Source organism: Vicia villosa, unplaced genomic scaffold (assembly GCF_029867415.1).
Source record: "Vicia villosa cultivar HV-30 ecotype Madison, WI unplaced genomic scaffold, Vvil1.0 ctg.002659F_1_1, whole genome shotgun sequence".
Lineage (NCBI taxonomy): Eukaryota > Viridiplantae > Streptophyta > Magnoliopsida > Fabales > Fabaceae > Vicia > Vicia villosa.
The window spans coordinates 275,067-301,323 of NW_026705996.1; the positions used below are offsets into that span (position 1 = coordinate 275,067).

The 26,257-nt window shown below is 31.2% G+C and overlaps 1 pseudogene; it reads left to right on the forward strand.

Moving 5' to 3' along the window:
• The first annotated feature begins 5,014 nt into the window (after positions 1 to 5,014).
• LOC131639494 (uncharacterized) lies at positions 5,015 to 15,747 on the forward strand (annotated as a pseudogene).
• The last annotated feature ends 10,510 nt before the right edge of the window (positions 15,748 to 26,257 follow it).

A 26,257-nucleotide genomic window follows, 5' to 3' on the forward strand; every position in this document is an offset into this window, starting at 1 on the left:
ATTTGTCAGTGTCAGTTTAGCATTAAAAAAATTAATTTTATTTAAGATTTATGATGAACATGTCATCAATGTGAGTTCTATTTCATTAAAAATTGCCTTCGAGTTTGTATGGGGATCAAAATCCTAAAAAAAAACTAAAATAAAAGGACTAAAATTTCAGATTTTAAAATAAAGGGACCAAAACCTAAAAAATGGATAATTGGAGACCAAATTAAGCCAAAAAGTTATATGCACCCACATGTATCTTCTTAAATATGCATTTATATTTACTGGTTTGTCTTTTTTATGCAAAAGTAAAGATGACTTTTCATTAATAAACCTAGTACCCACAAACATGTATGGGAAAGTACAATTAGTTCAGATCAATTGGCCAATACATAAATTAGGATCAGGAGTTACAAAGATTCATTTCCATTACATTTAGGTATGTTTTACAAAAACTCCCCAAAATAAAGAATGGGATGTACATATTTAAGAGTATTATGGTTTTAAAACTTTAACCAAGGGTGCTCACGATGCCGTTTTGTCGGTTTTGACGTTAAAAATCATCTGGATCATAAGAGAAAAAACGTACGGTTTGGTTTGATTCAGTTAGCTTTTAAAATTAAAATCAAACCAAACCAAATTAATGTGTAATCACATTCTTTTTTTGGCGGGTTTTTCCCGTTTTCTGTGTAATCAGATTTTGAGAATATTTAGTTCTCCGTTTAATTGAATCTTGCTTACACAAAAAAAAAAAAAAACCAAATTAATGTGATTTGAGTTGATTCGATTTTTTTTTAATTATTGAGTCATACATATATAGGGGAAAATATTTTTTTGTATTTAATAGTTCATACATTACCATAAAAAAGTGTTTGATTGTCAAAATAAATTTATAGTTTAATATATAAAAATGCGGCTTACAATTTTATCTTAGGTCTAAAGAATGATATATATGAAATTACATTTGTAAATAAATATTATACAAATAATCCGATAAAATATATTTTATCAAAATAGTATTTATAAATGAATAATATTTTGTTTTTTGATGATATATAATATAAAATAAATATTTTGGTATATGATAAAATATACACATAATAGTTGATTTCTCTAAAAAATTATATATATATATATATATATATATATATATATATATATATATATATATATATATATATATATATATAGTTAGTAAGATTTTATAACATAATGTGGTTTGGTTTGGTTCGGTTTATAAAATACAAATCGCAAACCAAACTGAACTGCACGGTTATGTTAGAAAATGACTCAAACACATCCGATTCAAATGCGATTTTTCGCGGTTTCAATTTGGTTCAATTTGGTTCTGCGATTTTTTATTAGGTCGATTTAGTTTTGAACATCCCTATCTTAACCTATTCTAAAAAAAATGTAATCACGCGGTAGAACGGATCTGTGATTCGTGAGCATTGAATTTTCTAAGGTTAAAAATTATAAAATTGTATATACAAGTTTACATGCATAAAATCCCGCAAAAATGAAAAGAAATAGACGGGATAAATATATTAAAAGATAGAGTAATATTAATTTTGCACTCACGTTGTATACCAATACTTAAATAAATACTTTTCACACTAATTTATATAGTGAATATTGTTTTTTAAATATAATAATAATATTTATAAAAAATATTTTATTTTTAAAATTATTTTTATAACACAAATATAAAATTTGTCATTAGTCAAAGTTCTGATAATAAATTATGAAATATATAAAATATAATTGGTTAATAAAGGGTAAAAACTGATTATTATATTTATATTTTAATGTCGATAATTTATTGATTAATAAAATAGTAAATTTGATTCATAAATTATAAATATACATAGAGTTAATAACATTTATTTTTTAGTTAATAGAATAATAAAATTGATTAATGACTAATTTTATATTCGTGTTAAAAAATAATTTTTTAAAAAATTATAAATAATATTATTTTATTTAAAAAAATACTATTCATATATAAATTGATAATTTATGTAAATATTGGTGTAAAGGAAAAATAACATCTACTATCTATTCATTAATAATAGATTGACCAAATTGCCTAAATTACCCTTTCACCAAAATTTATTTGCACTAATAAAAGGTCATTTTTGTAACTAGCAAATTAAGTATTCACTCTTTCAACTTTATTGAATGGATGCCCCAAGTGTTAGCTTTTCATTGGTCCGAATTAAATAACATTTTCCCTACAACTTTATTGCATGAATGATGACATCACATGTAAGCTATGGATGATGGAAGTCATATTTAAATTTCTTTTACATTTCATTTTCCCACACTTTCTTACTTTCATTTTAATTTTTCTTAATTTATTTAATATCACAAAAAATATTAATAATCTATTTTTAAATTTTAATCTTACTAAAAATTTCAAATTTCTTTCGCATTTCATTTTTCCATACTTTCATTTTAATTTTTCAACATTTATCTATTATCGCAAAAAATATTAATAATCGATCATTTAATTATTATTCCCAAAAATATTTAATTATTTCACGGGCCATTATCAACTCAATATTTAATTTTTTTTAATCGATCATTACACATTTTCTCTATCTTAATTAAAATTTCAAATTTCTCTCACATTTTTTCACACTTTCTTACTTTAATTTTAATTTTTTTCTCTATTTATTTATTTATTTATTATCTCACGGGTCACTATCAACATAATGTCTATTTTATTTTAATCAATCATTGTCTTTATTTGAGAGATAATATCTTTATTTTTATTTTTTTCTCCATCTCACGATTTTTTATCATTATTTAATACAATTAAATTTCCATGATTATTGTTTATTTTACATTTGTTTTTAAATATATTTTATATCGCATCAAATTATTTTTTTATTTCACGGGTCATTATCAACATAGTAGCTATTTTATTTTAATCAACAATTACTATTAATTGAGAGATAATTTTTATTTTTAAATGTTAATATTTTATTTTTATTATCTCCATCTTATAGTATTTTTTATATGATTATTTAATATAATTGAATTTATATGATCATTTTTCATTTATAATTAAACCATAGTGGAGTATATCATTTTCTTTTAATTGTTGTTGGACCGTCAATTATTAAATTACCTGACCCAATTTTGCTATTGTGTTCTTAACCTATCTTAAACATTTTTTTGTGGATCATTGTTTTCTATATAATTATTGTTAAATTTACAATTAAGTAAATTATTTCATATTTTTCATTTATATTTAAAATTTTACATTTGCATTTGTTAAAATTTTATTTTTTCTCCAACTCACATGTCCTTTTTTATATGGTTCTTTATTACACACAAAATTAGCACATGAATAAGATAATAATGTTTAATCTTAAGGGCCAATTTCAATACAATGCCTATTTTATTTTAAACAATAATGACTTTTATTTGAAAACTAAAGTATTTATTTTCAAATTTCAAAACGATTCCTATGGATATTAGGTTTTCAAAGAATTGGGAGTATAACAGAGCAATCAATAAAACTCTAACTCGATTCAAATAAAACAATTCCTTTTAATTATGCATATTGCTTATAACTCCTTTTATTTATATTATTCATATCATTACAAAAATAGTACACCAGGGAAAAAATCACCCGTGCGGAAGCACGGGTCTCTGACTAGTTAGTCTTAAAATATGAGCATACAACTTTGATGCAAAAAATATGGACAAATTGAATATTGTCGGTGGGACCGAGTCCCTTTTGCTACCAAAATTATATATTAAATAGAACACAAATATACTTAAGGTATTCTTAACTAAAATGTGCCTACAAATGTGACATTCTCCCTGCCACCAATTTTAGAGTATTGCTATTCTTACACCATTTATTACACCAAATACTTACACCAAACACTGTTCACCGTATTTGGTTAATGCAGTGTAAAAACTTGGTTAATGCAGTACTGAAGTTGGTTAATGTAACATACAGCTATTAAAAATAATTTTTAGCAGTCACCAAACTTGGTTAATGCTGTGTAAAAACTTGGTTAATGCAGTAATAAAGTTGGTTAATGCAACATTCAGGTATTAAAATTAATTTTTAGCAGTCATCAAACTTGGTTAATGCAGTGTAAAAATTTGGTTAATGCAGTAATGAAGTTGGTTAATGCACTTTCAGGTATTAAAAATAAATGTCCGTACATGAATAGTATTCGTCCGTACATGAATAGTATTCGTCCGTACATGAACAGTGTCATCCGTACATGAACAGTGTCGTCCGTACATACGGTGTAGGTGTAAGAATTGGTGTAAGAATAGCATTTTTGCCAATTTTATTGTTGAGCGTATCATTAATAGGTTTTCAACATATAGGTTTTCTACTTAATATTGAAACAAATCAATGATATTAATCTTCTAATAATCTTCTAATTTTCCTGCATATTACAGTTATTGAACATTGTAGTAGTCTATATATTTTCCTTCATTTTCTCTGGTCAATAGGTGGGAGACACGGTTTGAAATAACTTTATAATTAAAATAGTTTTTTTTAATCAAGAAATATATATTAATTTAAAAAACAAGTCTATAAGGTGATCAAATGATCCATCCCTTTAGAACGATTAAAAGACACAAGCTATAACCAGTGGCGGAATTGGGGGACGTGGGAAGGCCACGGCCACCCCTCAACTTTTTATTTTTTTTATTTCATATATTTTAAATTACTAAAATATTCTTATATTAAATTAAAATTAATTTTTATCTTTTCTTTCTCATTCACAATTAGGTTAAAATACAGATTAGGTAAAAAATTTCTACCATTCGTTTCTTTTCATATGCATTTGCTACCGGCACCAGAAACGGAACAGATTAAAGTTATTGGCATCTAACAGGTAAAAAGCTTTATTCATTCTTCTTTTATAAAATGTAACAAATTAAAGTGATTGCTTGATTTGTGTTTTTGAGATTTTTAGGGTTTTTCTTCTTTGATGTGTTAAATTAGATGAACAACACATTAAATCATTAATCAATAATGATCTATATGAGGTTTATTAAGTCAATTCATAACACCGTAATTTACAAATATAGTTATACACTGTAATAGAGTTTATTTAATCATTGTTGCTGATAATTTATAATAGTGAAGTTACCGGTATTTGAAAACGGATCAAAGTTGATTATTTAAGTTTATTAATTTTTTCTCTTTTAATTTCTATGTTCTCTAAATTGATTTATTGATCTGATCTTATATTATAGGAAAAGTAAAGATGAATAATAGGAAAATTGATTCTTTTTTCAAAAGGAAAGCATGTGAAATTGAAAGAGAAGAGAGAGATGAAGAAATTATAATCCCGACATCCGAATCTGAAACAGTTATTGAGAATCCAACAATTGAAGAGCATCATGGTTTTGAAAATTCTTTGGACCGCGATCCTGGAAAGCGTCCTCCGATTTCGCAATATCCACCAAATCAAGTGGATGCAATACGAATAGCTTATCTAAAATGGGGTCCATGTCAAATTCATTTAGAAAACTATCCTTTGTCCGGTAACGAGGATCATCCAAGAAGGTTTCAACATACTTGGTTTAGCATCTTTCCATCATGGTTAGAATATTCACCATCCGAAGATGCCGCATATTGCTTACCATGTTACCTTTTTAGCAAAAAAATAAGTGGATGTCCCAGATTACATGTCTTTATTTCTGTGGGTTTTAGAAATTGGAAGAAAGTTAGGAATGAAAAACATTGTTCCTTTCTTAAACACATAGGGAAGGATCCTTGCTCACCACACAACAATGCTATGAAAGCTTGTCAAGACTTGTTAAATCAAGATGGTCATATTAGAAATGTTATTCAAGTGCAAAGTTCAAGTCAAACAATCAATAATCGATTACAACTCAAGACTTCAATTGACACTGTTCATTGATTAACACTACAAGCTTGTGCTTTTAGGGGTCACGATGAAACTAGCAAATCAAGAAATCAAGATAACTTTCTTGAGTTATTGAAACTTTTAGCATCCTACAATGATGAAATTGTAAAAGTTGTGTTGGAAAATGCTCCACAAAATTGCAAATATACTTCACATCAAATTCAAAAAGAGCTCTTGAAAATTCTGTCTAGTAGGGTGAAAAAGAGTATTCGTGAGGAAATTGGTGATTCCAAATTTTGTATCGTTGTTGATGAAGCTCGTGATGAATCAAAAAATGAACAAATGACTCTTGTATTAAGAATTGTTGATAAAGTTGGTTTAATACAAGAGAGATTTTTTGATGTGGCACATCTTAAAGACACCACATCTTTAACTCTTAAGGAATCATTGAAAGCTTGTCAAGACTTGTTGAATCAAGATGGTCATATTAGAAATGTTATTCAAGTGCAAAGTTCAAGTCAAACAATCAATAATCGGTTACAACTCAAGACTTCAATTGACATTGTTCGTTGGTTAATACTATAAGCTTGTGCTTTTAGGGGTCACGATGAAACTAGCAAATCAAGAAATCAAGGTAACTTTCTTGAGTTATTGAAACTTTTAGCATTCTACAATGATGAAATTGCAAAAGTTATGTTGGAAAATGCTCCACAAAATTACAAGTATACTTCACATCAAATTCAAAAAGAGCTCTTGCAAATTCTTTCTAGTAGGGTAAAAAAGAGTATTCGTGAGGAAATTGGTGATTCCAAATTTTGTATCGTTGTTGATGAAGCTCGTGATGAGTCAAAAAAGGAACAAATGGCTCTTGTATTAAGAATTGTTGATAAAGTTGGTTTAATACAAGAGATATTTTTTGATGTGGCACATCTTAAAGACACCACATCTTTAACTCTTAAGGAAGCAATATGTGATATACTTTCTCGACATAACCTTGATGTTTCTAACATTCGTGGCCAAGGGTATGATGGTGCTAGCAATATGAGAGGAGAATGGAGTGGTTTACAAGCCCTCTTTATGAAGGATTGTCCTTATGCATACTATGTTCTTTGTTTTGCTCATCGATTGCAACTTGCATTAGTTACATCATAAAGAGAAGTAAAACCTGTTCATAAATTTTTTGAGAAACTGATCTTTATTGTAAATGTTGTTTTTTCTTCTACAAAGTGCCATGATGAGTTACAAGCTGCCCAATTATAATAAATTTCTTATTTGTTAGAGATTGATGAAATTGTAACTGGTAAAGGTGCAAATCAAGTTGGCACATTGAAACGAGCTGGAGATACTCATTGGGGATCACATTACGATTCTATTTCTAGCTTGATAAACATGTATGAAGAAACTTGTTCAGTTTTAAAAAAAATTGCAAAAGATAGAGGAAGTTATGCTACATGTGGGGATGCAGATAGTTGTTACAATTACTTGAAGGCATTTGATTTTATATTTATTTAGCACTTGATGAAATAAATAATGGGAATAATAGATATGCTTTGTCAAGCTTTACAAAAAAAATCAAGATTTAGTTAATGCTATGAACTTGGTTCGTTCAACAAAACATCTTATTCAAGGTTTGAGAGAAAATGGTTGGGATATATTGTTTACTAAAGTGATATATTTTTGTGAAAAGCATGGTATTGAGATTCCTGATCTTAATGATGTCCCCTCAACAACAAGATTTGGACGCTCCCGCCTTGAAGAGAATCATGTCATAATTCAACATTACTTTAAAGTTGAAATCTTTTTCACTACCATTGACAAACAGTTACAAGACTTTATATTTATTTAAATTTAATGTTTTATTTAAAATATTATTTATATTTTATTTATAATCTTTATTTTACGTTAACGGCCCTCCCAAATTTTTTTATCTGGCTCCGCCACTGGCTATAACATCAATTTCACTATGTATATAGTTATATCTCAAGTATTAGTATTATTCTGTCTATTCTTTCCAAACATAATGTCATTTCGATAGCTCCACACTTCATAGATGGTTTCTGTGAGGGCAAGTTTCAGCATATTAGTCCTCCAACCTTTATGCTTTATTCTTTCCAAGGTCCACCTCAATTCCTCCTGCCAATGCTTTGGACCATGTGGCATTTCCAACCAATCAATGACCTATTTTCAGATTCTCTAAAACACCATGTAGTTAAAAACCATGTGGTCTAATGTTTCATCATCCGTTTTATAGAGGCTGTAAAGCCACTTATTAATCATCCCAAACTTCATCAGTTTGTCTTTAATACTAAGCTTGTCGTGACAAGCAAGCCAAGTAATATGGATAGCTCTTGGTTTGGCTTTGTTACCCGTAATTAGATATCTCCATTGAACTTTATGCTCATCTTCAATTATATCTTCATAGAGAGACTTCATTCTGAACATTTGGTTATCAAGTAATTGCCTCTAAATATTTGGAACAACTCTGATAGTCTCCCTCAGGTTCATAATTATCTTAATAACTCAAAAGCTAGTTGTACCTAGGGTGAATTCCATAACATCCTTGCCTTTAAAATAGTGCACGCGGACCCATTTGACCCATAGATTGTCAGATTTTCTACAAAGATTCCATATGCACTTTAAAATGGTTACCTTATTCCACACTTCTAGATTGAAAATGTTAAGACCTCCATGTTTCTTGGGTTGCACACAGTATACCAGAACATATGGCTTTTCATACTCTTATAAGATTTTCCAGTCCAAATGAATGTTCTACAAAGGTCTTTGATGTTATTTACAACACTCAGTAAAATGGGCAGACTATGCATCCAATAATTAAAATAGCATTTTTAATGTAGATAATTAATAAGTTCAATATATGTTTAGGGTTAAATATACAAAAATATCAGCAAAGTGAGTGACATTTGGTTTATCCTTAAAAAAAATTGATTTCTCCTTCGTAATGTAAAGATTTTGTTTGTTTAACCACTTTATTGACCAATTGATTATAGAATTTTGATATTTTCTTAGTTGACCATCTAGATGGCTTTTTATTTGATTTTTGCTTTATTTATGTTGACATGTCATATTGTAATTAGCTAAAATTGTCTTTTACCCCTTTAAAATTTAGGGTTTCCCCAATTGCAGTGACTGTGGAGGATAAACAGATACATGGGTGGAAGGAAGACAAAGTAAGGAATACGAATATGAAGACAGATGAAGACGAAGAAGGAAGACGAATGAAAGCGAACGAAGATGAAAAAGGAAGATGGAGGAAGACGAAGGAGACAAATAAGGAAGACGAAGGAAGAGCAATGTTTGAGGTTAGTTTTTTTGAACTATATTTCTTTAGTGACTATAATGTTTATTGAATGCAAAATTTTCTATAGTGACTATAATATTTATTGAATGCAATACTCTCTGTAGTGATTGTAATGTTTGAGGTTAGGTTTTCGATCTCAGTATTTCTTTTGTTTTTCCTTATTAAGTCATGGAGGTTAATGTAGTTTTTTTACATTGGAGGTGAATTTGTAAGGGACAACAACAAGAACTGGTTCTACATAGGTGGGGTTCAAACCATAGTATTCGGGAAAAACATTTAGAAATGGACTATGTTTGAAATTCATAACTTGGTGAAGGGTTAGGGTTGTGAAATAGGAAGTTATAGGGCTTGGACTAGAATTGTTGAAATAGATCCAAAAAAGTTTCACTTAGGTAATGATGATGATGATGCATATGATTTTGCTGGATATTCTTATGTAAGAAAGCTTGATGGTCACATTTATATGGAACATGAAGTGAAGGATATAAAATTGAAAGTAAGGGAACCTCAATTCATTAATGATATGTCTGTGTGAGTGCAATTAACAATTAGATGTTTTGCAGGATGTAAAAACTTTGGAAAACCTAAGCATTTATGTACATTAAATGGTATCTCAAAGTCTTTATGTGTTCCTATGCATTAGGGATCTTAGATTGCATCCAAAACATATTTGAAAAAAGATACCATGCATCAAAAATGGATTACATAGAATCAAAAATAGGTTTCATGCTTGAAAAATTAGTTTTTGCTCAAAAAGCAAGTGTACATGTCGACACATACAGGGTATAGGTCGACACATGTACTTCAGTATTAAAGCCTGTAGCTTCTGTTTACATGGGTCCATACATATAACATTTTAGGTCGACACATACTGAAGAAATTACTTTTATGTGTCGACACATACGATTTTCAGGTCGACACATGTGTTATAGTTTTAAAGCGTGTAGCTTCTGTTTGAATAAGTCGACACATAACCTGATACAGGTCGAAACATGCATTAATACAGGTCGACATATGACTTACATGTGTGACACATGTTGCTATTTTTTAGAAAAATTTGCATTCTTTTTCACATTTTTAGGTTTCCCTTTTACCTCCAACTTGCACCACTGTAAATATACCATACATGCATCATTTTCAATTTGATGGAACTATAAATACATAATATTTCTCATCATCTTCAACCTCTATGCATACACACAAACAAAGTATTCATAATAATTCATTGTTTGGGTGCCATCTAGACTTGGTTAATAACATTCAATTTAGGTTGTTTGTAACTTAATATTGGGTTGAGAATCATAGGGGTCTTCATTATAAAATTGTGAGGGTTTTTACTCCAAGATCAAGGTGTTGATTTAAGGGTTTTTGATAATAGTTATACAATAGGATTCAATCGAGTAAAGAGCTTTGAAGAACAGGTGGTTCTTACAAAGGAGTAGCGTGAGACGGTGAATTAATTCGTAATCTTGGGTGACAAAAACTCATAATTTGGATTCGATCGAGTGGAATTTTTGAAGAATAATGGTTTCTTACAAAGGAGTAATGTGTGACAATGAATCTATTGGTTTTTGTTGGGTAACTTGATCAAACCCGGATCAAGGAAAGAGAAGTGCAAGGATAAACATCAAACGTAGGGTTTGTAGGGTTGGATTGCTTGACAACTCTTGTAAATAATTTTTTGCAATGGTAATATTGATATCTCAAATCTACATTGGAATTGTTTGGTTTTGGTGTTGAAAATTGTTTTTTTAGCCATGCATATATCTTCCTCTCAAACTTTATTTCATGTGATTGAGAAGTGGTAGGGTGGCCAGAAATAACGAACCAATACCAACAAGGAAGTATGTTAGAAGGATGGTTAATCCACTAAATAAAAATATAGAACAACCCCCATTCGACCGAGGAAAATAAGCCTGCAACGACTGTGACCAAGGCAATTCCCTCTAAAATGAGTACGACGTAGACACCGTCAAACGCTCAAAATGGACCAATATTATCCCTCATTCAAACGCAAGGTCAACTAGTGACCCCAAGACTAGTGGGTGTAACATCCCAATTTTTATTAATTATTTATTTTAATTTATTATTATGTGGTATAATGATTATTTGAAATATTTAATTATATGTGTATTTGTGCTATTTGGTTTAATAGAGTTATTAATGAGATAATATGTTATTGGGCCTAATTAGGGAAATAAGAATGTTGGACAATATTTAAGTTAAGCCCAAATTAAGAAAAAGAGATAGTAAGAGAGAATTAGGTCATTCTCATTTTCATAACTTTGGCTTGGGTAGAATAAGAGGAATCAAAGAGAGTAGAGAAAGAAGAGAAGAGAAGAGGATTGTGTAGAATCTTGAAGAGGAAGGAGTTTTGAATCAAGTAAGGGGGAGAATCCTCATTATCTTGTTTATATACTTATGCAATATGTAGTATTATGATATGTGTTCATCTCTCTATTTCATAATTTTCAAAATGTTAGGGTTGAGTAGAAATCCATGAAATCTAATGCTTGAACATGTTTTGGTATAAATTGTTGGTAGTATGTGCTAAATACCGGTTGTTTTTACCATATATCGTTGTTTGTAAGTGGTTTAGAGGGGTGGAAGTACCCATTTCGCAGAACTGAGTTCTTAGCCGCTAAACGAAGTTTGGGAGAAAATTTAAGAAATCGCGAGTCTGCTAAGTGAACTTGGCCCGCTAAGTGAGATTGCGAAAACTGAACCTTTCTGTTTTACGTCAGGGGAAGCACGATGGGAGGCCGCTAAGCGAACCCTGTTATGCATAATTTTTTGAAACTTCTAAATGTCATAACTTTGGATTCGTAACTCCATTTTATGTGTCGTTCGAAGCCTTAGCAAGCTAATTTGACATTCTTTATGATATGATAAGATTGGTTAGCACTTGATGAATTAATTATGGTGTTGTTGTGTGAAAACCATGTAATTATCGTTATGTGTTCTATGAGTGTATAAATGATGAATGACAATTGTGGCATGATATGTGGTATGATATTCATAATGAGTGTGATTGAATATATGCTAGTTGTTGTACATTGTTGTGATTGATATTTGACATGTGTGTTGTACACAATTAGTGGATTATTCATTGTGTGAATTATTGTGGTATGCGGTATGTTAAGATTGTATGATAATCTTAATTGCATATGTTTAGTGATAATTGTACATGCATGCATGGTAGGATTTGAAATATAGGTGGTGAAACTTTGGGTTCACAATGATTGGCTTTGAAACATAGGCGGTGAAACTTTGGGTTCACAATAGGTGGCTTTGAAACATAGGCGGTAAAACTTTGGGTTCACAATGATGGCTTTGGTCTTGTCCGGATCGGAAGCGTGGCTTGGATTCTGGATATGGAATCGGAAAGCGGTGAAACTTCGGGTTCACATATGGTACCACATGCATTGAGCCACATTCATTATATTCGAGTCACATTGTGTGCTATGTGATTATTTTGAATCGATGTGATTGCATTGTGTGATAATTGAGAATGATATTGTATGCAATAATGGTGGAACTCGTTCAATTATGAAGTATGCGGATGTGATAATGCTATTGTATGCTATATTCATTGTCATATTGTATGTATTCATTATGATGTGAATTCTCACCCATCTGTTTGAATGATGTTCATTGTGACATCGTGCAGGTTCCGACGAGTAGTGAGCTTGTCCGAGGATTTAGCTGAGGAGCTTCTGAGTTTGTTGTTTGATTAGGTAGCGAGTCATATGCTCTGATCATGCAACACTTGGGGGAATCTTATTTGAACTTGTGCTTATGTTTGAATATTGCTATATTATTTGTACTTGATACGATAATTTGGATATGTTGTTTAAAGGCTATGTTGCTTAGATATTTGGAATTTCAAATAGCATAGTTGGTTATGTTATTTATAATTGGTAGATGAATATAGTATGGGATATATTCATTGAAATTTCTTGATGTTTATTATTCCACGTGTGATGTGCATAATTTATGAAAACATGAGGTATCAAATTGTGTTACAAGATGATTAGTGCATGTTTGGTATGTTTGTTTTGAGTTTTCATTGTGCTGAAAACAACATGTGACGCCCTTTTTATTATATGCATGTCAATACTCTGTGAATGTTTATTTAATTTGGGGTTAGAAAAGGGGTGTTACAGTGGGGACTAGTAATATTAGGCCTTATGCACATGAATTTATAATGCCAATGAGTAGTCGCGAACAACCATATGACATGCCAACTTCCATAATGGAAAGTCTTACATAATAGTACGTTAACGTTTGCTGATCCACCTGAGACTATATTTTCAGCATTACAAGGGTCGGGACTGTAACACCCGAGGCCAAAGAGTGCAGAGGGTGGTTGCACCGCATGTAACACTCGTGGCCAAAGATGGCGAGGAGTGTTCGTCACATCCGAATGAGAGGGATTCAGAGGCTATGTAGGAAACATACTGCATAGTTGAAGGAAACCTTATAAAGATTGATTGGTACTTCCTATACCAACAAGAAGCATCTTCTATTTGGTAGTCTGTTCCATAAGAACTCCACAGTTAAGCGTGCTTGACTTTGAGTAGTATTGGGATGAGTGACCTTCTGGGGAGTTTCCTGGAAAGCGTGGGAGTGAGGTCAAAGCATGCTGAAAAGACCCGTGTTGGTTTGTGGAGTCAGTCGGTAATCCTGAAAGTAGTCTAAGGTGTTACAGGGACCGACCGTTAATAAGCTGGGTCGAAACACCCAACCCCCATGGGAGGGATTTTCTGCCCAACTGTCTACTTTTACAAATCATTTTTCGGCAATTTTAAGGAAACAAATGGACGAAAGCAACCTTGAAACGATTCATATGCTTACCCAACACATATGTACGATATTTAATCCTCTAATCCAAGAAGGCTTAGTGTGATTTCTCTTGGTATAGTCGTAAGCATCTCTTAAAGATAGACTACCATTTGTAAATCATGTCCAAATGAGTTCATCAACAATAGCATTATCAAATAACACGCTGATCTTCAAAATGAATTCAAAAATTTGTGAAGACAAAATAAATAAGTTGTGAGAAATGATTCAACTGATTTCATGAATAATTTAATTAACCTTAGTAATTTGCATAAACTGAATATCAACGTGCAATACTAAATCTAAATATTTAATTTTATATTTCAGACGAGTGTCAATTCATAAATCAATATCCTTCTTATTATAGACTTATGATTCGCTACCTTAATTCTCTAATATAGGAAAGTTAAGTAGAGATAGATTATTAATTGCATAAATATCTATGATGTGAAATTTTAATTTAGAAAGTTAAGTAAAAGCATATTATTTTGAGGAGAAGAATAGTGATAAATGAAGTTAATTAACTCATGATGACATGTTATCAACTCCTTTCTTTATGGGGATAATTAACTCAAAAGTCTATTGAAAATTATCTTTTATAGCATTGACGGTTGAAAAACTGAAATTGATGATAGTCTAAAATAAAATAGGGTTAATAGTCATTCATCCCCTGCCATATAGGCGAGTTTTGATTTTCCCCCTTTAAAAAAAATTGAATTATCCCCCTATAATTTTAAAATTTTTAAAACTTTAAGTCTTTTTCCCCTAAGAGGAAAAATTACCTCCTATAAAATATATTTTTTTGATTTACCCCTTGGTTTTTACACGCTTAGGGGGTGCCCGAAAATTATAGGGGGTAATCCAAAAAAAAAATTTTAAAGAGGGGAAAATCAAAACTCGCCTATATGGAAGGGGGGTGAATGACTATTAACCCAATAAAATATTATAATACAAATAATTGATGTAAAAGTAATATATTAATTTGCAGGTATAAAGTAACTTATACTTTAGATATATAGAGTTGATTCAATATATTTTAGTTTTATTGTTGTCATCTAATTTTGAATAAATTATTTTTAGATTATCAAGTGCTAATAAAAAATAAAACTTTATTTTGAATCTTTTTTAAGAGCCGATATTGAAACACAAAGATTTGATTTGATTATTTGTTTTGACTGTGTCTTAGGATTCATTAAGATATAACAAACAACTCTCCACTCCAAATAACACAATATAATAGAGCATTTATTTTCTTCATCTTGTACCTGTTTTTCCCTCACTGCGTTAATCATCATCTCCACGTAATCTCTTTCTTTTTTTAACACTCATTGATTTCTTTTTTTACTATACTGTTGTTAGCTGGTCACGAGGAAGAAAAGTATTCCATATTGTTCTTTTCAATATCCATCTTGGTGTTATGATGATAAACACACACAATCTTTAAGAGGGAATCCATCCGACAATACCAATTCTGAGAAAGAGAAACATGCATGTCATGTTTGCAGTAAATATTTTCCGTCCAAAAAGGCTTTGAATGGACACATGAGAATACACAAAAAAGATAACAAGGGTATTCCTCCGCCACCTATTTCATCTCCTCACAATATTGACTTATCAAAGTATTTGCCACCAAGATCGCATAAATGCAGCAAGAGGAATAGTGATAATCAACATTTATTTTGTGATAACGATCATGGTGAGAGGAAAAGGATGAAGCTTCACGGAAATATGGTTAACTAGAAGATCAAGGAACAAGCTTCGACGCCAATTACTGTTCATATTAGCAGCATTGATGAAATGAAAGAGTGAAGATGAAAGTGAAGGATATTGGTGTTGAGATTCAAGATTGTTAAAGAAAATTAGTAATAGAAGATTATAGTTATTATAGTTACTTGTTATTTCAATATACATAACATGATTATTGTGATTGTTTGTATTCATGAGAATTATTCTCTATTTATTTAGGTGGTTCCAGTACATTATATATGTGATATATCTTGTAATGTTACTGTAGGCTCAAGTTTAACTTTTTCAAGCATGCATTCTGTACAAACTGCAGAAAATATTATAATGTGTTGCTTGATCACCTAGTTTCAGTTTATTTATGTCGTTGTTTTCAAAATTTAAGATAAAAGTTAACCTAAATATTGCCCTAACTAAACTGAACCAATGACAGGGAAGGTATTGGAGGAAAAGTTTTAGCATTCGATGTGTTCGTTTTTAAGGTGGACATTCCGGTACTCTAGAGTTTTGTTGGGTATCAGTACCCTCATCCAATCAAACAAGGTTATTTATTACCATGTCATGTTTTAAATTATTTTTATTTTAAAATAAATTAAAATTTTTAATTAATTTGCACTAAAGGTACCGATACCCAACTACTTATATTTATCATAGGTACCTAATAATTTACCGTTTGTTTCTGATTTCCCTCTGCTTTGTTATCTATCTACTCTAATCTTGATTTGGTCTTATTGCATTTGTTCTGTGTGTTCCGACTTCCGAGGGGTAGTGTCATACCCTAATTTTTGACCCCCCTGAGATGACATATCTTCAGGATTTTCATCAGGTCAAAGCAAGTACCCAGAGCAGTCACTTCTTCATCTGGCATTTAATCGAGGATGTTCAAAGACAAGAAAACTCAGGCAAAGGATCAATCAGTAGAAGGATTAGTCTCTAACATAATCATAAGACTCAAGAGCTTCATTTTTTCACCTATGATTGATTAGACACCCAGTCCTCTGAGTACAGATTTACTCAGGTCACCAGACTAGGGTTTTTGAGCCTATCAAGGACTAAAATCAGGGATCACCTTTGGGAAACCCTAAAAAGCCCCAGGGGATCATTCAAAGACATCAATCATCTTCAAATAGCTCATATGACAAGATCCACTGGACATCACACCTCAATTCAAAGTCTACAGTCATTATTTTCATATGGTCGACAATTAGGGTTTTTGACCTAATTCACCAGGATAGTTGACTTTTAATCAGAGGCATGGATCCAAAACTCAAGACATGATTCAATAACCTCTACTACCTCAATATAACCCATTTACATCACTCATTTGAGGAGAAGATCTTGATTCTACACAAAAGTCCAAATTTTCACTTTATCAGGAAAAAGTCAACTGTATGGGTTCACCTTTGACTTTTAAGATTTTTGGTCAAACCATGACTTTCAAAGATCAATATCATCAATATATGGATATTAAAGTCATTTGACCAATGAAATTCAAAGAGATTCACCAAGGAGCAAAAAGTCGGGAATAAGGGTTTTTGAGGGCATTGTGGGAACTCAAAATTTCACCTACACAACTCAAAAAACTTCTAACATGAAAGTTGTAGATCTTGCAAAATAAAACAACATCTTACATAGGAACTTTTTTCAAAAGATCAACCATTTAAGAGTTTTGGAATTTTGAAGCTTTAGGTTATAAAAACTTAGAAATTTTTCTAAGTGTTTTTAACCTAGTTTTCATCCAACTTTGGGCTCATTTTTCACAAATTTCCCTAATGATTCTGAAGGAACCATAAACTAATGATTTGAAGTAGATGTTTAGGGCTTTCCAAATTGTGTTCAACCTTCTCCAAATTCATTTTGAGCTAAGAGTTATGCTTGTTCAAAGTTGGCCTCATGAAGTGAAATTATAGGTCATGCCTCATTTTTGAACTTTGAAATTTTGTGCACATGACCTCATTTATGGATGCTACACGACCCATACCACATCTGAAAACATGCCATGCATTCATTTTCACCATAGCATAAGAATTGAGGAAGATTCCCAAAACAAGAACATGTGATTATGTAATGATTACATTTGGGAATTTATGGCAAATTGATGAATCACCCAAGGAATCTTCTCACCAACCAATTAGAGCTCATTTCTGTCTCAGAATTGTACCCTAAGATCAAGCAAAATCGAGGGCTAGGGGATTGATCAAATGGAATCAAAATTCTCATCATTGCATAAGAGATATTTGCAAACTTCCTTCATGGCCAAGAAAACCAAATCAACCTCACTAAGCAAGCTCACTCCTCTGCAACTATACTGAACCATTTGCCTATAAATACGAGAGCATACCTCAGTAGAAAAACACACCAAAGCAACAGAATTCTTGCTTTCTCTTTTCTTTCTTCATACTTAGTTTTTTCAAAGGTCCTTTGGCAAGAAGACTCGGATTCTTCAAACCAAAGCTCTCTCTTTGAAAATAAGTATTCAAACACATTGAGGGAGGCATTTAGAGGTGATCCAAACCTCTGGAACACTTCTGGGCGTCGAGAATCATCATCTTCACCTCTCATTTGGAGCACTTGCAGTTGGAGGACCACAGAACAATTCAGGAGGTTCCAAGCAAGCTCAAATCGAAGGAGTCGAGTAGAGCAATTCAGAAGGTTTGAGGACACAACAAGCATCCAATTAGCATCACTGAGTCCCAAGGAAGCTTTTGGGATCATTCATACAAGCCCAGGTGCTCTCTATCATCCTCACGACCTCCATTTTCAGAGGTAAGTTTCTGAACTCCATCTCTTTAATTTAAGCACTCTTTGTGATAAAGCTCGATTCTATCTTGTTCAGCATCATCAGAGGATTGAAAACCCTCTATCATCATTCATTTATCGTTCAGTATAGTCATTTAATTTGATTTTCAAATTTTAGGGTTCTTCACGTTTTTTAGTAAATTAGTTAGATGTAGTTAATATAAATTTATGTTAGTTACATATTTAAAATCGTGAGTGAGTTTAGAACAAGTTTCATGTTTACACCTGGGCCATTGGTTGAGATTTGAGAGAATCAGAATTTCAAAAATGTTGGAGCTTGAGGTTGAAGACGAAGATGGAGGGTGGCGCCATTTTTCAAATCTCTGAACAGAGTTTATTTTATATTTAATGATATGTGTTTCATAAACGAATGAATAACTTGCCCCAGTGGCCACACATGCGCTCTTAGTCTCCTCATGCCCAAGGTCTGAGGTTCGAATCCCCCTCGCCTCAGACCTTTTGATTTTATTTTCTTTTTTGCTTCTATACACTTGAACACTATATGAATTGCATTGAAACCAGCTTACTATAACCACACGCGCGTTGACTCAGTGGTGTTTGTTTTGAGTGTGTGACCTAGAGGGCGTGGGTTCAAATCCTCCAAGGGCCAAACTATTTTTTTAACACCCATTTTCTTTCATTTTTCTCACAAACTTCACACAATTAATTCACTTATCAAATTAAGTTATTTTCACTTCATTTGTCACACACTTATTATTTAATATATCTATTTTGTGAATAATCAAAAAATCATAAAAAATATTATTTATTTCATGTATTTTAATTAGGTTTAAAATAGTATGTTTTTAAGTGTTTTCTTAAATACTTTAGATATATATGCTCATTTTGTTTTAACCTAATTATTTTGTGGATAATTTTATGATAAAACCCTAATTGTTTAGGTCTTAATTAGGTAAAGAGCTTTATCTTTACCTTAATTAAGTTGACTTTTGTCAATTTTCAAAATTGTTTTCGATCTCCGATTAAACAAGATGATTAAGGTTTTCAAACAACAAAAACTTACATCATTCCAATCTTCATTTTCACTGCTTCACAAACAGTAAATAATATCTGGGCCTCTAATAGAGTGTAAGACCCAACACCTTCTTTATTTTCATAGTTTGTTTTACAAAACTGTATTTTCAAAATCTCCTTTCTGTTTTCAAAACATTCTTCTGGTATTTGAAGAGCATTATTCCCGGTGAAACTCTTCAGATACCTATGTGACCTTTGTCCATCTTCACTTCTTCTGTTTTCAAAACCCTTAATTGTTTATCATAAATATTCAACTGTTATCAACAAAACAACAAAAAATTACTGGTAATTTGTACATACTTCTTCAAAGGCCTCCACTCCATCCAGGTTAGGCTTTACAAGCTTTCAATTTACAGTCTTTATTTTAATTTCTGTCAAATATAAACTGTGCATATATTAGTTTAGAACTACGTTTGAGTATAAACCCTAGGACAGTTAAACTATATATATATATATATATTATAGGAATATGACCTAGGATTGAGAATGTCTTCCCGGTGAAGGCTCTTTCCTAATTAGAGATCTGTAGTTCAAACCCCCAAGATGAATTATTCTCGGTGAAACATCTTGGCAAAAACCTTAGAACCCAAAATAGGACACATCCACCCAAAGAGGAATTATTCCCGGTGAAACCTCTTACCCATTTGCTTAAAGCCAAAATAAGTTCAAAACTACATAGCTTTCTCTTGTGCTATAACAAAGACCCTCGATGAACCTCGATTAGCCTCCTCTTGGGCTTTGTACAAGGACCCACAGGCTTCTTAAAAGCATTTCCAGCTTCCTCTTGAGCTTGTATACAAGGACCCATCAGGTTTCTTATAAACATAGGAACAGGTCTTTAGTCACCTTTTAACATACCCTGGTGAGTTTCTTCCTATTAAAACCAGACTTTAAACAAGCTAAGTTTGTCTCAATTTCACATTGAGTACACCTTTTGGAATGAGAGACATGGACAGTCTCTGTCACCCTTATCTTCATCAATCTTCCTTAGCAGAGTCTAGGATCCATGTTTGCTTATCCTCAGCAAGAGTCAGCCTTCATCTTGGGCTTTAAACAAGAAGTCTCCACTAGATAATCTTTGTGCCATTCATTTTAACAAAAACCCCTGGAAAGGGTCAGCCTCCAACACATTCTTTCATTTTAACAAAAACCCCTGGAAAGGGTTAGCCTCCAAAAATCAGTCTTTCAAAACCAAAGATTCTTTCTCTTAGGAGATAATTTCCCCAAAAGAGTCAAAACCCCTGGAAAGGGTCAGCCTCCAAAAACATGACAAAGAATCAGTCTTTTAACAGACAATTTCTCCAGTTAAGTCAAAACCTCCAAAAAGAGTCAGCCTCAATTCTGGGCTTTGTACAAAACACCAAATAAAATCCATCAAATAAACATTCCCTCAAAAGAGTCAGCCTCAATTCTGGGCTTTGTACAGAACACCAAGGAAAAACTCCTTAGTCTAATTTCTCTCCAGTAGAGTTATCATTTCAATAAGTCAATAAATCAATCAAAAAGCCTCAAGCTTGGGCCTCATGCAAGCCAGCTAAAGTCAAATCTTTTATACAGTAGATAGACATAGGTTATCTCTATAGAGAGATATTTTTACTACTCTACCACATTCAAACAAACAAACATTTCAACATTTCAATTTCAATTTCAATTTCAATCAAGTCTCCCATTTAGGATTTTGAAAGGCATGAGCTGGCAGTAAAACCCAGACATGTGGTAACTTTCCCTAATTTGGACGAGCATCTTTCTTTCATTCAAGAGATACTAGCATACTTGCAAACACACAAGTAAGGTCACTCTCTTAATGAAATGAATCCAGTTATTCTGTCACTCGTTCAAAATGTTTGTGGTAGAATAGTACAAATACCTCTCTATAAAGATGATTTCATGTCTCTTTACTGTAAACAGAGATTTAATTCAAAGCTTCAACCTTGAGCTTCAAGCAGGGAACCAAAAAAATAATTAATTTCCCTAGTTAGTTCCCCGAACTACATTAAGCTCTGACTTCCACTAGGGATATGTAGGCATGAGGTTCACAAGGAATCTCAGCGAGCTAATAAAATACCAAAAATAGTCAGTCAGTCAGTCTGTCTTTCTTTTATTCAATTCAATTCCTTCTCCTAACACAAAGGAGAAACTTTCCCAATAATCATTAGCAGCACAAACACATTTTAGACACAGAGAAGGTTCCTGTAGAGTACTACAGATATGTAGGGTGTTTAAACACTTCCCTATGTATAACCGACCTCCCGGACTCCAGAATTTCTAGTCTAGGTGAATCCCCACACTTAGCAAACTCTTAGGGTTTAGTTGAGATCTTTTTTTCCCTTTCCTACTCGTAGGACAATAAGAAAGTTCGTGTGATATCGTAGGAAGAACTGAAATAAAATTCCTCCCGCCACGGGCGCATTCTCCTTCCAAATTTCGCGTGAAGGGTCTAGCGTGGCGTCCTCCCAAGTGAAACGGGGAGGTAAAAAAAACGACAACCACAGGTAGAATTTATTTATTATCAATATATTTTGACCCTTCAAAATGAAATAAAATTGATTGATAGATACTATGAAATTGAGAGATGAATGAAACTAAGACATTCTTTGGTGCATTTAAAATGACACCATGACATGGGTTCCTATTTGTAGATACGTACCAATTTGTAATTTAGTGGAAACTACTAAGTTTAATCAAGAAAAGCCATGGAGTACGTCTTAGTCTTAGTAAGTACAAGCATAATTTATACACAATGAAGAAACTTGTAGCAAAAGCAACCATGAAATACCTAACTTACAAACTCTAAACTAACTTGTTGGTGGATTTTTCGATAAAGCGAAAAATATGACCCATTAATTTTCAAAATAATAAAAATGCATATGTTGGAGTTCGAACCCATGTGAAGATAACTTAACCCCCTTGGTTTTATATTAACCAAGGGATAAAGTGGCAGTTTTTCATGATGTCATTCGTTACCTCGCTTCTATAACTGAGGTTAAATGCATTTTACAACCGAGGTGTAATGTGTTTTTTTGTAGTAGTACTAGTTATCCAACTTCGAGAAACCATGGGATCCCACTGTTAAGGATGCACTTAGAGAACGAGTTCCTCTTAAAATTAAAAACTTGTACTTTGATGTCACACATGTCTTCTCTTTAGGAACAGTGTGATGTCGATCAATGGAGACAATGAATCTTCGGTGGAGTGTGACTTCCACCCTTTCCTCCAGAATAATATGGAGGAGTCAGGTGTCCTTGATGGTGGATACAATCTAGTGATTTAAAATCCAGTCTTCAATGAGAGACGATGTCGACGAGGATCATTTCTTGGAAAAGCACGCCGTAGATTCTCTTTGATTTAGACTAGTCTTCAGCCAAGAATTATGATTTATGTTTGTGTATGAGGTTGTAAACACTGTTAGGCATAATATTCTCCCCTTGCATGCTAAAGTTCTTTTACAGTTCTTGAAGGCTCTGAATCATCTCTTATAAGGGGATCTATTGTTTCATACGAGGTTACTTTGAAGTTTGACCTTGAAGTTGTTGTTGAGAAGACTTAAAGTTCGAGAGAACTTGGAACATGCTTTGGCAGATCATTGGAGGAACTGGATTCCGAGGAGTAAATACCGGAGGAGAAGTCACCAACACTAGATCAACCTCGATCGTTGGAGGAAATGGAATCTCCCTCATGAGATCAAGAGCATTAACTATCGTGGTAGTTACCGGGGCAACACTTCATTTGGTGATTAATCGAGTAGATTTTTATGTTGCAATGACTTTCACGAGATTGATTGATTGTTTGAACAAGAAAAATATTTGTTTTTGTTGAATTGTGGTAAAGAGACGACAATGGTTTCTTGTTGAGATTGGAGGAAAATTAGATGTGGATTCCCACATATAAGGCCATTGTTTTGTGGTGGAACCAAGGATAGGAAACGAGATTGAAAGGAGATCTTTCAATGCAGTGGTGAGAGTCAGATATATGAAAGTCGCGTGTGAAGCTTATATAAGGAGAGTGATTAAAACCTTCCATATTAGTCCGAAAGATTGTATGCATCATCATTCTTTGATTAGATTTGATGAGAGTTAATGGTGAGAGTCAGATATATCAAAGTCGCGTGTGTGAAGCTTATATACGGCGAGTGATTAAAACCTTTCATATTAGCCCGAAAGATTGTATGCGTCATCATTCTTTGATTAGATTTGATGATGAGAAATAAGCCAAAGGAATCATATACATTATGATAGTCTGAGGTTTCACACGTTCCACGCTTGCTGCCTCGCCTTTTGGGTTTGGCCTTATGACCTTTATATATGAATCGTGTGAATGACACAAAATACTATTTATTTTACTAAGAATTATTGTTTAATATATTTATGTTATTAATGCTTACAAAGTAATTTCAGAAATTAAATTTATTAATGCTTATGAGTGTTTGTGGTTTAGTTATGACATATAATATCATAGTGGGTAATGCTAACTTGTGCCCCAAGGGCACATGTTTAGAAATCTATAAATGGAATGTTTGTGTTGGATATAGAAACTTTGTGTTTGAAAATTGTGTATTGATTTGATTAAAAGTTCATAGTTAATTTATTTATTTACTTTTTCAATACAAACATTCCATTTATATTTTCCTAACATGTGCCCTTGGGGCACAAGTTAGCATTACCCTATCATAGTTATCTAAAAAATTAATTGATTATCCCCTGTCTTAAGGGAGCGTATCCGGTGAGAACTGATATCTTTTATGAGAAACGAGAACTATCAATATCAACCATCAGATTTATTTAACGCTTAAGATTTAATAATTTCACATAAGGGGCACTTTATTGAATCTTTTTCTATTATGTTTAATATTTTCATAAAAATATAATCTTACCAAAAATATTTTTCAATATGCTATTTAATTTTACCATTAATATATAAAATTTAATTTTTTTTTCGTACAATTTTTTTAACTCTCTTGATCCTTTATATCTATTGCAAAATAAATTCATACTTTTTTATTGTTTTGGAATTATAATATTATTTATGTTACTAAAGTTTACATAAAATATACATGTATGAAATATACAAATTTTTTTATATTATTATTTATTGTATTGTTAGTGAGTTCCAGATATTATTATTTATAAAAAAAAAAATCATATTCTATATTTTTGAATTGTTAAATACTCCCTCAGTTTTTTATTATAAGTCGTTTTGGAAAAAAAATTGTATTTAAATATAAGTCGCTTTACAATTCCAATGAATAATTAATGCTACTTTTCCTATTATATCCTTAAATATTTATTATTCTCTCTCGTTTCAATTATATAAATTTATCTTCCATATGTCATTAATGAAGGATAATTTTGTAAAAACCTTCATAATTTCTCATTTTCATACAACAATTATTATTTTTCTTAAACTGTGTGAAAAGTCTAAAACGACTTATAATAAAAAACGGAGGGAGTATGTTTTTGGATATTTTAATTTGTTTGATTTATTTATTTCCCAATTTTTTTAACTTTACAAATTTTACCATGATGACTATTTTAAATAAGTTTTACTATTGTTATAATATTTAATAATTGTGGCCTCTTTTTGATATTGACAAACTAGAATTTTTAATCTTATTATTTATTTGATTTTTTTCTGATATGAAGTTATCATTCCTGCAAGTAGCATATTGAAAAATATTTTCATTCTTGCAAGAAGGATAATTTTATATTGAAAATAAAAAAATAAATAATAAGATTAAAATTTATAATCTGTCAATAGTTAAGAGGGATCATAATTATTAAAATATTATAACAATAGTATAAATTATTAAAATAGTCACAATGGTAAAATTTGTAAAAATTAAAATTTTCAAACACGCAAATAAATAAATCAACAAAATTAATACACCGGTAATACTTTTACATTTTTTAATATTTTTAATAAAACATAAAGAATAAATTAAATGAAAATATTTTTTTCTTATAAAAGAAATATTTTTATTCAAATAAAAATATAGATGATAAATCAATAATGTATTTTTATTTAGTAGAACTTGCTAAAATAATATTCCCTCCGATCTCAAATATAAGCAAAAAAAAAATAAAATTCTATGGTCTTAAATATAAGCAAAAGAAATCAATATTTATTACATTTAATGTCACTATTTCAAATATACCCCTACAATTTTTCACATTTTAATTGTTTGCAACAATTTCCAAAGTAAAAAATAGGGGTAGAATTAAAAAGAAAGTAAGAATTAAATGCATTGAGACATTCTCCTTAAAGGGTGAGCTTTTTTGCAAATTTGCTTACAAAATCATCCAAAGTAAAATATAGATTATAATTTCAAATTCTTCAATATTTTTAATAAATAAATATATAGGTAATAAATAAATAAAATTATTAGTCAACAAAAATTAAATAAAGTTCTACACCTTAGACATGTCTATTTTACAGTAATGTCTATTTTAATAAAATAAATAGTATCAAAACTCCCTAACAATAAAAAAATATATAGAATATGATTTATTTTTTATAATAAATTTAAAGAATCAAGAGAGTTTAAAAAAAAGTTCAAGATAACATGGAAAAATTAAAATTGATATGTTTTTGATACAAAATTAAATAGCATATAGAATAATGATTTTGGTAAGATTCAATTTTTATGAAAATTTTAAATGTTAAGAATAAAAGAAAA